At 36.5% G+C, this 13,966-nt stretch overlaps 1 protein-coding gene across 2 annotated transcripts in view; it reads right to left on the bottom strand.

Moving 5' to 3' along the window:
* LOC122793532 overlaps positions 1-13,966 on the bottom strand; it is a 781,784-nt gene that overhangs the window by 597,622 nt on the left and 170,196 nt on the right. The window lies entirely within an intron of this gene.

The following is a 13,966-nucleotide window of genomic DNA, read 5'->3' as shown; positions in this document are numbered from 1 at the left end:
ATCAAACAAAGCTCCTCATTAGCACTCTTCAAGAAAAATCTTAATGATTGGATGGGAAATAGGAAATTCACCCCGGGATCACTTCTGTGGCTCTGCTCGACAGTGGCACAGGAAAATAATTTTCCTTTTGGCTAGGTTTATATAGGCCCTAGGGTCAATAGCCTAGTACCTGCCTATGAACCTATGAACCTATAAAACAATGAACTTCTTATCAGACAAATACAATGTACTGGATACATCTAAGAGATATCTATGATAAAAAAATAAAAAAAAAGCCCATGTGTAACTGTGGAATAGAACAGCTTGGTAAAAGAGGAACAAGGTCTAGCATGAAACATTTAAAATACAATTAAATTCAAGAAAATATTAAGTGAGAAGGAAAGCGAAGGTGTTTTTTTAGTTCAAATTGAATTCATAATCTTGGGTGTTCTGGGATGGATTTAATACAAACCCATCCCTCCTTAGTCACTGCCAAACAACTCTAATCTTATGTTCTCCTTTGGACTCTTGACCCACCACACACATTTAGTTATTCTGGATTCCCATCTGGTATCTCTACATATAATATGTGTTCAGCACTTTACTTTCATAACAATTCATCAGTAACATACTTCACATGGATAGGTGGTTGAAGATAATTGTTTTGAAATGTTTATAGTCAGAAGAGTTCCTGAGGTTTCTTTGAATATGGCTGCTAGAATTGATAATGCAGTTGTACAAATCATATGATGCACTGGAGATATAGCAAAATAATTATATACACTGTATATTACAGAAACATCATGCACAGTATATATTATATTTACAAAAAATGACAGCAGATGGGACATCAATAGTGAATGTGATGAAAGGCAATAAAAAGTCTAATAGATGGACATAATGAGTTATGTAATCCTACTTTGATGGTAGGTAGGGCACTTTTCTTCTGAAACTTTTTTTTTCAGTTTTGAATGAAAAGGGGGTAAGAGTGAATTGGTTTAAGGTGAGTAGGTAGGTATTCACAAAGATTAGGGCCCACTGTTGAAAAAGTGTAATCTGTTCTTTGTAGTTTACTGTTGAAGTTGCATAAGGAAAAGGTAGTGGGAATGAGAGAAGGTGTGCTGAGGAAAAGTTTGTATATTAAGTAAATTAAAAAGGTAGGAGCCAATAAATAACTGTGACCTCTGTTCCACAGCTAACCATTTAGGTCTGGAGAAGGTAGAAGTTGAGTAGGTGATGTTGGTCCACTAAGTCAAAGGCTTTGGTGAGGCCTATACTGATTACCCCAGATGAGCTGCCCTTATCAGCACTGAAGCAACTGCTGTAAATGTTGTTAATAAGTATACAGAGAGCTGTTCATGTGCTTCTTCCTAATTAAATGCCATGCTGGTGGCAAAAAGTGTAGTTTTTAATGTAGTTTGTTAATTGCTGGCAAACCAGCTTTTTTAGAAGTTTTTCAAGTATGAGAAGGACAGAGATAGATAGGCCTAAAGTCCTTGGGTGAGCATGGTTTGGGGATTTTGGATACAGGAAAACTAAAGATTGCTTCCAAAATTATTTCTTAGAATTATCTCAGAGATAGAGATTGTAAGTGAGAAGCAGGGAGCAGATGGGGTGTTACTCAGACATGATGATAAACCAAGGTAAAAATCCATCATGTACTTGATTCATTCTAGTACTGGCTGTTTTACTAAAGTACATCTTGGCTGTTTCCATCACAAGATCCTTATAAAATGTCAGTATAATCTGATCCATACATTTTTCACCTGTTATCTGTTTCTGCAAGTCAGTCAATATGTTGGCAGCCATGTCCTGTAAGTTTTGAATAAGAAATGAGTTGTAACTTTTGATCTCATTTTTTGCTGAAAGCTAGTATTCTGTGTCAGAAACACCTGAAACAAAATATCTATATCTATATTTATCTAGCTATCCATATATATATATATATATATATATATATATATATATATATATATATATATATGGGTCTACTTTGATTCACTGAAAACTCATTTCAATGAATTTTAAAACACTCATACCAAATCGCTGAAAGCTCAAAATCACTGAAAACTCATTTCTCTGAATCACATTTCACTGAATGTAAGTACTGTTGGGCAAATAAAATGCATATGCCCTTTTCCCCAATGTAATGCAATCCTGGAGTTGGTATATATAGTTGGGGGGCACAGCCCCTCACATTGGGGCATGTGGGGCATGTGGGGGGGGGCGTAGCCCCCACCTACTTTTGGCTTTATATTGTTTGCTTTCAGTGAAATGAGATTCATAAATATAAAAGCTAAGTAGGTGAGGGGCACCCACCCCCATAACTATATATGCTAACTCCGGGATCACACTACAGTGGGGAAAATGGCATGTACATTTTATTTCCCAACAGTACTTACATTCAGTGAAATATGATTTGATTAAATGAGTTTTCAGTGATTTGAGATTTCAGCGATTTTTTGAGGGTGAATTGAGCTTCAGTGACACCCATTTCACTGAGACCAAATCACCTAAAGTTCATTTCACTGAAAGTTCATTTCACCTAAAACTCATTTCACTGACAAGTAGTACTCTAAGGCAAGTCAAAGATATATGTCCTTTTCCCCACTGTAGTCCGATCCTGGTGTTAGTATATATAGTTAGGGGTTGTGTGGGGGCACATTCCCCCCCATAATGGAGGGTATGGGGGGCATAGGCCCCCACTTAATTAGGTTTTCTGTTGTCTAGTTTTGTTTTACATTATTTGGTAAAACCCAAAGAGAGAAAGTGTGCTGGGCTTTTATTTTGCTAGGAAAGTAAGATACAATTTTTTGTACACATTTTGGGGTATGCCGACTCCTGCTAAAACTCATAATTATGTCTAACAATTTTGACTTTAAGCATCTAAACTAGATAGCTATACTGATCTTATACCTACCCATCATTCATGAGTGAGACATTGGTTTATATGCAGCTGAAGACTTTTCATAAATCTAATGACATCTATAATCCTTATCTTTCAGCCTTTAGAACATCCCCAGTAGATAGACAGCCCTTCTCAAGATGTTTAATGACCTCTTTGTTGTTTTGTTCCTACATGATTCTCTGCAGTGTATGACACCATAAATGACAGAATCAAGTTGGAATGTTCACAAACTTCCTGTGTCCTCTCACCTTCTGTCCTCAAATGGTTTATCACCTACAAATCAGGAAAGTCAGGAGGTCAATGGCCAGTTTAGATTCTTCACAGAGTTCCTCTATATTGTGGGATCCTGTAGAGCTCTGTTCAGAAATTGTTGTTGTTTGCATTGTATACATTTCAGCACAGCAATGTCATTCAAAAGAATGAAATAAGTTATTGAAGCTATGCAAGCAATACTCAATTAAACTTCATTCTTCTGGAGCAAGCTTTGGCACAGTCATCATGCAAAAGGTACTTGGAGACCATTTTCATGTAGACATGTGAAAAGGCCTAAATCATAACCTGGATAAGGCAAGGCCTAACATTGTGCATGTGACACTGCATTTCTTCATATTTTTCAGCCTTAGTCCAATAGTTTATTAAGGTGGTTATAGGCTGGTGTTTGTTTCAAAGTTGCATAATGTTGGAGTGATACATGATGCCAATATATCACTTAAGAAACAGATGTCAGCTATGGTGTAATATCTTATTTTAATTATTTGCATATAGCACCTTTTACCATAATTACATATTGCAGCAGGTATTTGTGCAGTAATCTTTACATGGCTGTATTATTTCAACAACCTTTATCAGGGCAGATAGATTAATAACTCGTGTTGTGCTGCAGTCAGATTATACCAGTTTTGTAGTGACTGTACTAGCTGATGGTCACCTGGATGGATACAGTAAAATGCTTTATTGCTAATTTCTTTAGACATACACAGGAATGCACATATTTAAAAGTTGATTCTAGTTCGTAATAGACAAAGGCATGTGCTTTACTCATGTGATGAGTGGCTGCTAGGGTTTTCCAGTGTACATTTAGAAATATCCAGCAGTTTTTGTTTCACTTGTCAGGTCCACACCCTGTGAAATCTATTACCTTTTTGAGGCCATGTCTAGGCTGTGTCAAGATATTTCTAAAAAGCGTCTACAGGATGATGCGTTTTGGTCTACGCAGACCTAATTCAGTCTTTCTTTGTACAGTATGATGCTTTCGACCTTTTTACTGAGATTACTTTCATGGCACTTTATTACTTTAGACTACTGTTTAGTATGCGTCAGTAGAGAGAAGAGCAAGAAACACGTTTAATTTGATTTGATTTGTGATACTTTAAAATTAACTCAGGCCAGCCTTCTGCAGTAGCTCATAATGGCCCTCTCAAGTGGCTAGGTAATGTTCTGTCAATAGTTACTATAAATGCCATGCCTTTATCCCCTTATCTCAGCGTGGCATCATTATTGTAAGCCTGTTTTGTGCTTCTTGTGTTTTAGTCGTGTACCTTTTTTGACCACACTTATTACCATTTTATTATTTTTGCACTCATGCTGTGTGATGTATAACATTGCATTGGGATGGCTTCTATTGTTCCAAAGTTTCTTTTGTAGCATCATGTAGGCCATATAGAAACTCATAGACTGGACTACTGAGGATAAGAAAGAAATGATGTATTGTTACTATTATGCAAAAAGCCCAGAATTTCCAGAGATAAAATATACAAAATGATTAAGAGAGAGATTAGAAGAAAGAAAAATACTTTGGCAAGAAAAACTGTCATAAGCTTCAATTGAAAATTTGCATTCATTAATACAACAGATTTGTGAAAAACAGTATATAGATCAAGAAACTTTGATCTGTTGGGAAAAAGAAGCATCTGAGGAAGTGCAAAAATATAAACTACAAAACCTAGAGATAGCTGAAAAGTATAAAAAAGAAATATGGACTTGGGAAAGAAAGAGAGATTTGATATGGTGTAATATTTATGCAAAGGAGAAAGCCAAATTAATCAATATAAAGAAGGCAGCCCCAAAGATATTTGAAGAGAAATACAGGAAAAGGCATCCATATATGGAAAATTTCACAATAAAAAAGATAATATCACAAAGATGGAACATAGAAAAGAAGATTAATAAAGTAGAAGTTAAAAAAATAGAAGTTGAAGTTATGGAGTACCTGTGAAGTGAAGGATTTGGTGTAGAAGGTCTAACACAGGTTACATCACAGCATGATAGAGTGAGTCACCAAAGTAAGGAGAAACAGGAAGATCAGGTGACATCTGAAGAAGAAATATGGACATGGGAAAGAAAAAGTGATTTAATATGATGTAATATTTATGCAAAGGAGAAAGCAAAACTAACCAATACAAAAAGAGCAGCACCAAAGATATTTGAAGAGAAATACAGGCAAAGGAATCCAGAAATGGAAAACTTTACAATACAAAACAATAAGAAGACAAAGAGGAAAAATAGAAAAAGAGATTAGTAATGCAGAAGTTAAAGAAATAAAAACAGGTTATGGAGTACCTGCAAAGTGAAGGATTCAATGTAGAAAATCAAATGTAGAAAGCACCACAACAGGACAGAGCAATGGATATCCAAATTAAGGGGAAACCACTGGAACAAGAAGCAATTGGTCAGGAGCCATATCAAGATATTTTGGAGCCTTCCACAGGGAACCAATATAAACATTCACTTGACGCTAACAGCAAGAAAAGGAACAAGAAACTGGAAACTCTGACACAGTCAATGTTGAGGAGTGATAGGCTCGTGAGTTCCCATATGACAGAGCAACAGAATACACAGGATGAAATTGAAGAGAAGGTGCCACAGAAAGATGCTATAGAACTTTCTATGGAATGAAATAGAAAACAAGGGATGTGCCCTCAGTTTGGAAGAAAATGAGCTGAGAAGAGTTGCTTGATTTAATAGACATGGATAGATATGTTAAGATCAATGAGAGAAATAGACTGCAGAAGGTCAATAAAACCCAAAAAGTCAGAAGTCTGATAAAATAAATGAATGCAGTAATTAGGACTATCCATAGAGATCCATGCGATATAACAGAAGTAAGCAAGATAAATTACTGTGCTACTAAATTAATAACTGATAATGTTCTACCACAAGAACACAGGGTAGCGAGGGAAAGGAAGTGGAGAAATCAAATACCATCATGGAAGTATTGAATAGAGAAAACTATAGGACAATTAAGACAAGAAATGTCACTGCTAGAAGACTATAGAAGAGGGAATAGATCAACAAAAATACTAAGAAAGATAGATGTGATTAAAGCAATGTTCAGTATTAGAACAGACCAGGCTCTATCATGCATTATTGTAAAAAAACAAACTAAAAATTTCAGCACAGGTGGAAAAACGTAGATGTACACAGATAAATATAAAGGAAAAGTACAAAATAAGCAATTTACTGATGACCTACAAAAGTTTTATAGAGAACTGGGAAACAAGGTAACAGGAATTGAAAGACCACCAAAAAAGAAGAAACAGATATATTTTGGAGAAGTATTTATGAAGATCCTGTGGAACATAACAAAGATGCTAAATGGATAGAAGAAGTAAAAGAAAGAATATGAAGTTTAAAGGTGCAGGATATGAAATGGGATGAAGTAACAGCCAGAGAGATTGAAACAAAGTTAAGAAAAGCCTCTGATTGGAAAACCCCAGGCCCAGATGCAGTACTTAACTTTTGGTTAAAAGTATTAACATCTTTGCATGAAGATTTAGCCATGAGTAAGAACTATTTATATGCACACCTCGAACAGACACTAACCTGGCTAACAACAGGCAAAACAATGCTCCTACTTAAGAGTGAACCTGCAAGCTATCCTAAAAATTATAGACCAATAACTTGCCTTCCAACGATGTATAAACTATACACGAAAATTGATGCTGACAGAGTTCATAGTCTTTTAGAAGACAACTCGAATATGGCAGTAGAAAAAAAGGGCAATAAAAAAATGCCATATGGAACAAAATATCATTTGTTGTTAAATAAAGTCATACTGGATAACTGTAAAAAGGGGAAAATTTAAGTATGGCATGGATTGACTATAAAAAAGCAGTTGATAGTATCCCACATTCATGGATAAAAGAGTGCTTAAAAATGTATAAGATATACCCTACACTGATCAACTACATTACAGTGACCATGAAACAGTGGAAGACCACTATGCAATTAAGTCATGATAAAGGACAGATTGTTATCCCAGGGATAAAAATTCAAAGGGGGATATTCCAGGGTGACTCTGTCACCGTTGCTATTCTGTCAAGCCTTTAACCCATTAAGCTGTTTACTTAACACGATTTGGCTCCTAGAAAACAACAAAATGTAAAGGCTTCTCATCTTCGCTTTGTTGATGATTTAAAATTGTATAGTTCATCAGATGAGGAACCAAAAGCGCAGCTGCAGGCTGTCAAACTTTTTCAGATGATATAAGAATGTCACTGCGGTGGTGGTGCTGCGGTAGCGTTATCGCCTCTCAGTTAGAAGTTGCCCATTTGATTCTCGGTTAGAGCGTCTTCTGTGTGGCGTCATGCATGAATGGGCGTTCCTTCGTTGAAGGTTGTACATAAGGCCTGGCAAGCCAGCACGTAAAACTCTACTGCCAATCATTAGCGGACCGGAGTTCCGCTGTGGCGACCACTAACCGGGAAAAGCCGAAAGACACAAATAAGAATGTCATTTGGTCTTGATAAGTGTGCAAAAGCAACCTTTAAAGCAGGGAGACTGCAGCACTGGGAAAACATCAGTTTGGGATAAGAATGTGATATAAAAGAACTTGAGCAAGAGGGATTGTATAAATATTTGGGAGCTGATGCAGGATCAACAATAAAACATAAACAAATGCAAATAAAACATAGTAAGGAATACTTTAGAAGACTTAAATTAATTCTGAAAACAGTGTTGACATCTAGGAACAAAATCCAAGCTATAAACCAATTTGATCTTCCTGTCCTAACTTACAGTTTTGGAGTGATTGACTGGTCCCAAAACATGTTGGATAGATTAGATAGGAAAACAAGAAGGATGCGTCATGCTCACCAAATGATTTATAAAAATCAGTGTATACCAAGATTATATATTCCCTGTTCTGAAGGAGGGATTGTCCTCCTTGAAACTGATTACATGTATAGATCTGCAACTGTGGGACTCCACACATATCTGCTGTCCTCACAAGACCCAAATGAAGTGAAAATTTAGAAACATGAGGAGACTAAATCTAAGGTGACTTCTCTGCTTAATTTAGCAGAAGCATATTGGCGTCAAGCAGGAAATAAAACCAGAAGTAGATAAAAATCAGGCAGCAACTGAATGTGCCAAAAAAAAAAAAAAAAAAAAAAAGAAAGAATATAAGGTGAAGGACCAGATGAGAAGGCAAGAAAGCATAACCTCTGGAAGAACCTCATGTCAATCAGGAAGAATGCAGGAATGGTTAAGGAGAGGTGAATTTAAACCAAGAGATGAAAGGTTAATACTGGCAGCCCAAGATAGTGGGCTACATACATATTGGTTTACAAAGTTCATTGAACATGTGGGAGAAACAGACAAAGGTAGGTTTTATAAAACCAAATTGGAAACAGTCGCACACCTTGTTGCTGGCTGTGACATACTAATGGCAGAAGGACTGTATACTGAAAGGCATAATAATGTGGCAAGACTATTGCACTGGGGATTGTGCAAACATGGTATTGAAGTGACTGAAAAACACGGGAAACATGAGCCACAAAGCATCATAGAAAATGATGTTTATATCACATGGGATCACCCAATACCAACAGTTCAAAAGATAGAAGGTAGAAAACAAGATATAGTGGTCCAAGAAAAAAAGACAAAAGTAGCATTAATCATTGAAATCACTACACCCAGTGACTATAGTGTCTTGCGTACAGAGAAACACAAAGTCATAAAATATTAGGATCTGCAGGCAGAAATGAGAGCAATGTGGAAGAAAGATACCCAGATAGTTCCAAAAGTAGTAGGAACATTGGGTCTTATAAAAAAGACTCTGCAATTGTATTTAGATATGTTACCAATCAATGTAATCCCATACAAATTGCAGAAGGAGTCATTAGGCACTGGGCACATTGTGGGTGCTGCAGAGAACACTTTTGGCTGACATGAAAGATTGAAATCTTTACTAATTTCATGAACTTTAATCGTACTTTGAATTAGGAATGGGGTCCATTCCTGTCATAGTATTAGAAACCCAAAGGATTTGGAGAAATAAAAAAGGTCAAATGAAAAAAAATTTGGATGGCTGTTGTACCTCCATAGTAAGACAGTACAACAGTAAAGCATGTCATTTTTGCATTCTTTGCATAACTTTTAAAGATTTATTTAACCTTTAAGTTAGGTTTTCAGTCTATGTTGTAGCATCTGGCACAGAATCTTCATGTAATTCCAACATAAATGCAAACCACAATCTAGAAGGATCTATTTTATATACCCACCCAACTAATCAGAAATATCACCTTTGAGGTTGATTTTCGACTTACATTGCACAAATGGATAACCTGGGATACCTAGTGGTATAGTCAATATCACCAGAAATGTACTGATGTGCTTAAGCTGATATGAGCAAGGTACCTACTAAGTTAATAGCAGCTTCAACAAAAGAAACCTCTTTGATAATTAACATTGAAAGTGAGACTTTAGAATGTCTTTTGGGTTGAAGCACATGGACATTCTGGCCATAGTTATATCACCTTTCCACTATTATCTTAATACCAGTCAAAAACCTGTCCCAGACTCTCTTTTTGTTTTTTTGTTTTTGTTTTTTTCTTGATCTCCTAAGTGACACAGAAATATGCAGCTCTGTTAACCTTGAAACAATGTCCTTTTGCATTTTTGTACAACTAGTAATTTATACCACTGCACCTATTTCCTTTCCTACCATGCAAACCAGATTAGCACTTTCTATAAAATAAAGATACCACAGTATCTTTTTACAGTCTCTTTATACACCACTGCATAATTGTGTGTCAGCTTCCCATTGTGTGGTTTAGGAATTAGGCTTGCTAGCCTTCACATTTGCTAAGGTGGGTTACTATGATTAGCAAGTTCCTATTCTTTCAGAATTAATTTGTGCTTGCCTGCAATGATATTTTGCTGATTTCATTAAAGAGGTTCCCCTTTAGTTAGTAAAAGGAAGCATTTCATCTTTCTTAAATTCATTATCTTCTGTGAACCAATCTTTTTTCAGTTACCCTTTTGGGCTATACTACTTTAAAAAAGGAAAATATTTCCACAATATTACATTATACAATAGCCAGGTCACCACCCCTACAGAGTAGGCCACTACACAATCCTCTATATACCTTCCATTTTTGACTATAAAGTAGTTTCTCTTGTGCTTGTGGATCTATATTAATCATGTCTTCTGCCTGTGGTTAAGCTGTTTTTAGTAACCAGTCCCTGCATAACCAGAGCTGCCATATTTGCCCAACTTCGAACACTTGAGCATGTTTACCAATTACATATACTTTATTATACAATTCCTCCCCTAAAACGTGCACGCTGATTGGCCAGCCCAACCAGCGTGCCCGTTGTAAATCCCTCAATATACTAACGGAAAAAGGTCCGGTCGCCCGGACTTTTTCCATTAGTATAAAACACTGTCTCGCTATGTTAAAAGAGTTTAACATAGCGACACAGGTTTAAAAAAAGCAATGGAGATCTCCGTTGCTTTTTTTAAAGCTGTCTCGCTATGTTAAACTCCTTTAACATAGCGACACAGTGTGTAAAAAGCAATGGAGATCTTGCAATCTCCGTTGCTTTTTTTTTTTAAAGCTGTCTCGCTATATTAAATGGGTTTAATATAGCGAGACAGCTTTAAAATAAGCAACAGAGATATCCGTTGCTTATTTTAAAGCTGTCTCGCTATGTTAAACCCATTTAACATAGCGAGACAGTTTAAAAAAAAAAAAAAAAGCAACGGAGATCGCAAGATCTCCATTGCTTTTTACTGTTTCGCTATGTTAAATGGGTTTAACATAGAGAGACAGCTTTACAATAAGCAACGGAGATCTCCATTGCTTATTTTAAAGCTGTCTCGCTATGTTAAATCCATTTAACATAGTGAAACAGTGCTTTTGCCCACAACTCTGATGTACTGCGTAGGCATGCGCAGTACATCAGAACTGCCGCAGAATACCAGACAGCTGTGGAAGGGCAGTAAGGAGGCATTATACAATGCCATTATTTAAGAAAAGTAATTATTTCTTTTCTTAAATAATGTCATTGTATAATAGCAATAACCCACTTCTGGGTGTTGGTAATGCTGTATTTACCCATGGTTGGCTTTGTTTGGTCCCTCGGGCTTCGCCCTCAGGACCAAATCACACCAACCGTGGGTAAATCCAGCATTACCCACACCCAGGTGTGGTTATTGCTATAATATTCCATGATCCCCAAAGCGTGCATGATTTGGCGTGCTGCTTTGCATCGAGTTATACTAATGGAAAAGGTCCGCCCGGACTTTTCCAAATCACATAAGACATTGTAATATGAAATGTTAAATGGGTTTAACATGGAAATATTCTGCCAATAGTTAGCAAAGATCTCCGTTGCTTATTTTAAAGCTGTCTCGCTATGTTAAACCCATTTAACATAGGTTTTCACAAAAGCAACGGAGAAAGCAAGATCTCCGTTGCTTTTTGAGTGTTTTGCTATGTTAAATGAGTTTAACATGGCGAGACAGTTTAAAATAAGCAGCGGAGATGTCCGTTGCTTATTTTAAACTGTCTCATGTTAAACTCATTTAACATAGTGAAAAAAGCAACGGAGATCTTGCTTTCTGCTTTACAACTCTGATGTACTGCGAGCGCGCAGTACATCAGAACTGCCGCAGGATGCCAGACATCTGCGGAAGGGCAGTAAACAGGCATTATACTATGCCATTATTTAAGAAAAGTAATAGTTTCTTTTCTTAAATAATGTCATGGTATAATAGCAATAACCCACTTCTGGGTGTGGGTAATGGTAAATTTATAACGGTTGGTTTTGTTTGGTCCCTCGGGCGCCTCGGGACCAAACCACGCCAACCGTGGGTAAATTTAGCATTACCCACACCCAGGCGTGGGTTATTGCTATAATATTCCCCTTTTATTCAGTGTTCATTATTTTGGTCACAGTACATTCTGCTTTGCATGTGTACTGATTCTTTCATTTCACAAGTTATCAGTGTTTAAATGTCCCTTTTCAAATCACATAAGACATTTCGTAATATGAAATTTAAGATCATAGGGTGACCAGGAAATATTCTGCCAATAGTTACTGCAAACATCATGGCTTTATGCTAGATGTTGATGAGATGCTCTGATTTGGATGCCTCACCATTGGTTTTCACAATTGTTTCCACTTTTCTGAAAAAGTAAAATACAGTTTTATTGAGCCTTTGCTATTTTGACTTTGTAAGTTAGTCTGTGATTTCTGGTTCAGGTGGAGCTTGTTGCCCTTGTGCAGTGAACTTTCTGATCAGGGACACTTTTTCATTCATATTTTTTGCAGAGAACTGTCCCACTCTTTCTTGGCGGCTGGTAGGCAGTTTCCATAATTAAAATTATGGTTGTACAGTCAAATGTCCTAGATGCCATCTTGAGCCACTTTCCGGCAAAATAACAAAAATCCAAATGACAAGACATTGTAGGCTTTTTAGGGATAACTTCAGGTTATGCTACCTTTTTATTGACCCTGTTGTTAGTCACAGACGTGGTGTAAATATGTCAAGACATTGCAGGCTTTTTAAGGATAACTTCAGGTTATGCTACCTTTTTATTGACCCTGTTGTTAGTCACAGACGTGGTGTAAATTTACTCCAGCTTTCAGGGTATATTTTTGTTTCTAGTTCTGTATCAAGTCTTCTGGCATTCAGCAACATGTAATGGGACAGACAGACTTAGTCATTCAATTACTGGGCATCTTTTTCTATCAGCATCCTTCCTGAAGGCTATGAGGCAAGTTTTCACATTGTCTTTGCCTTATTTGTCAATAGTGGTTGCTTGGATCATTTTTTCCGATCAGTAACACTCTGAGTCTCATTAGTTAGCGCTAGAGCCACCAGTGGAGAAGCATCTAGAAACTGATCCTGCAGTAGCACTACCTGTTGGTGCAGGCAGCATTTCCTTCCTGGCTAGCCTTTGCCACTGTATGTAGGCTCTTCTATGCTTGCAAGCTGCTCTGGGATTCCCCTCTATTCCAGAAAGGCATTCAAGGCCATCCTCCTATGAAGGTCATAAGAAGGTACTAGTTAACTGCGTCCTTCTGTTACATAAAAATTGTAATCTTTACCACTTCAGAAAGAAAAGGCACAGTGATAATATTAAATTATCTGAGCACTTAATTAATTAAACTTTTCAAAATGCAATAGTTTATAATTTCCTCATTTACACTTAAAACAAAATAAACAAAAAACTGACATCAACAGGGAGAAGAGAAATTAACACAAAGGCAGAATGATTTATTTTTAATTGAAGGAATGAAAGTATAAATTGCTTAATTGATCTGATGGCTACACTTTATTTGATTTTCAAAAGAACCTGTGTTCAAAGTTCAACCTACAGTGTATAGTGTTTTGTAATAAATCTTTATTATTTTTAGAACATTTCAAACTAGTGTCTCCCTGTCCATAATAAACATTTAATTTCCTATAGATCTTTCAAAATGGGACCTTTCCCACTGATGTTCTTTTTGATGTTTTTATTCAGCACACTTTTTCTGTCTCTACTGGCTATCTGTTCACTCACATTCAGCTCTCCTTTTTAATAAAGAGAAACAGAAGATGCTTGGAAAAGATGATACTCATCGCATTTTTTCTAAAGCCACACATACATAAACCATTTAACCATCTCTGAGCTAAGGTCCAGAGCATGGTTTGTGGGTTTTCTGCACCACCCCTATTTTGCACTAGTTCTGATATTTAAAAAAGACACTTCACAATTTGTTACTAACTCTGCACAAAACTGCATCTTTAAAAATACTGGAATCATTAATTGAATAAGAATGGAGCTTTTCCATTAAGACTATCTC

The sequence above is a fragment of the Protopterus annectens genome, chromosome 2.part0, assembly GCF_019279795.1.
Source record: "Protopterus annectens isolate FY-2018-M chromosome 2.part0, PAN1.0, whole genome shotgun sequence".
NCBI classification, from domain to species: domain Eukaryota; kingdom Metazoa; phylum Chordata; order Ceratodontiformes; family Protopteridae; genus Protopterus; species Protopterus annectens.
Note: the sequence above shows the minus strand (reverse complement) of the source record. Positions and strands in the feature narration are given on the sequence as shown.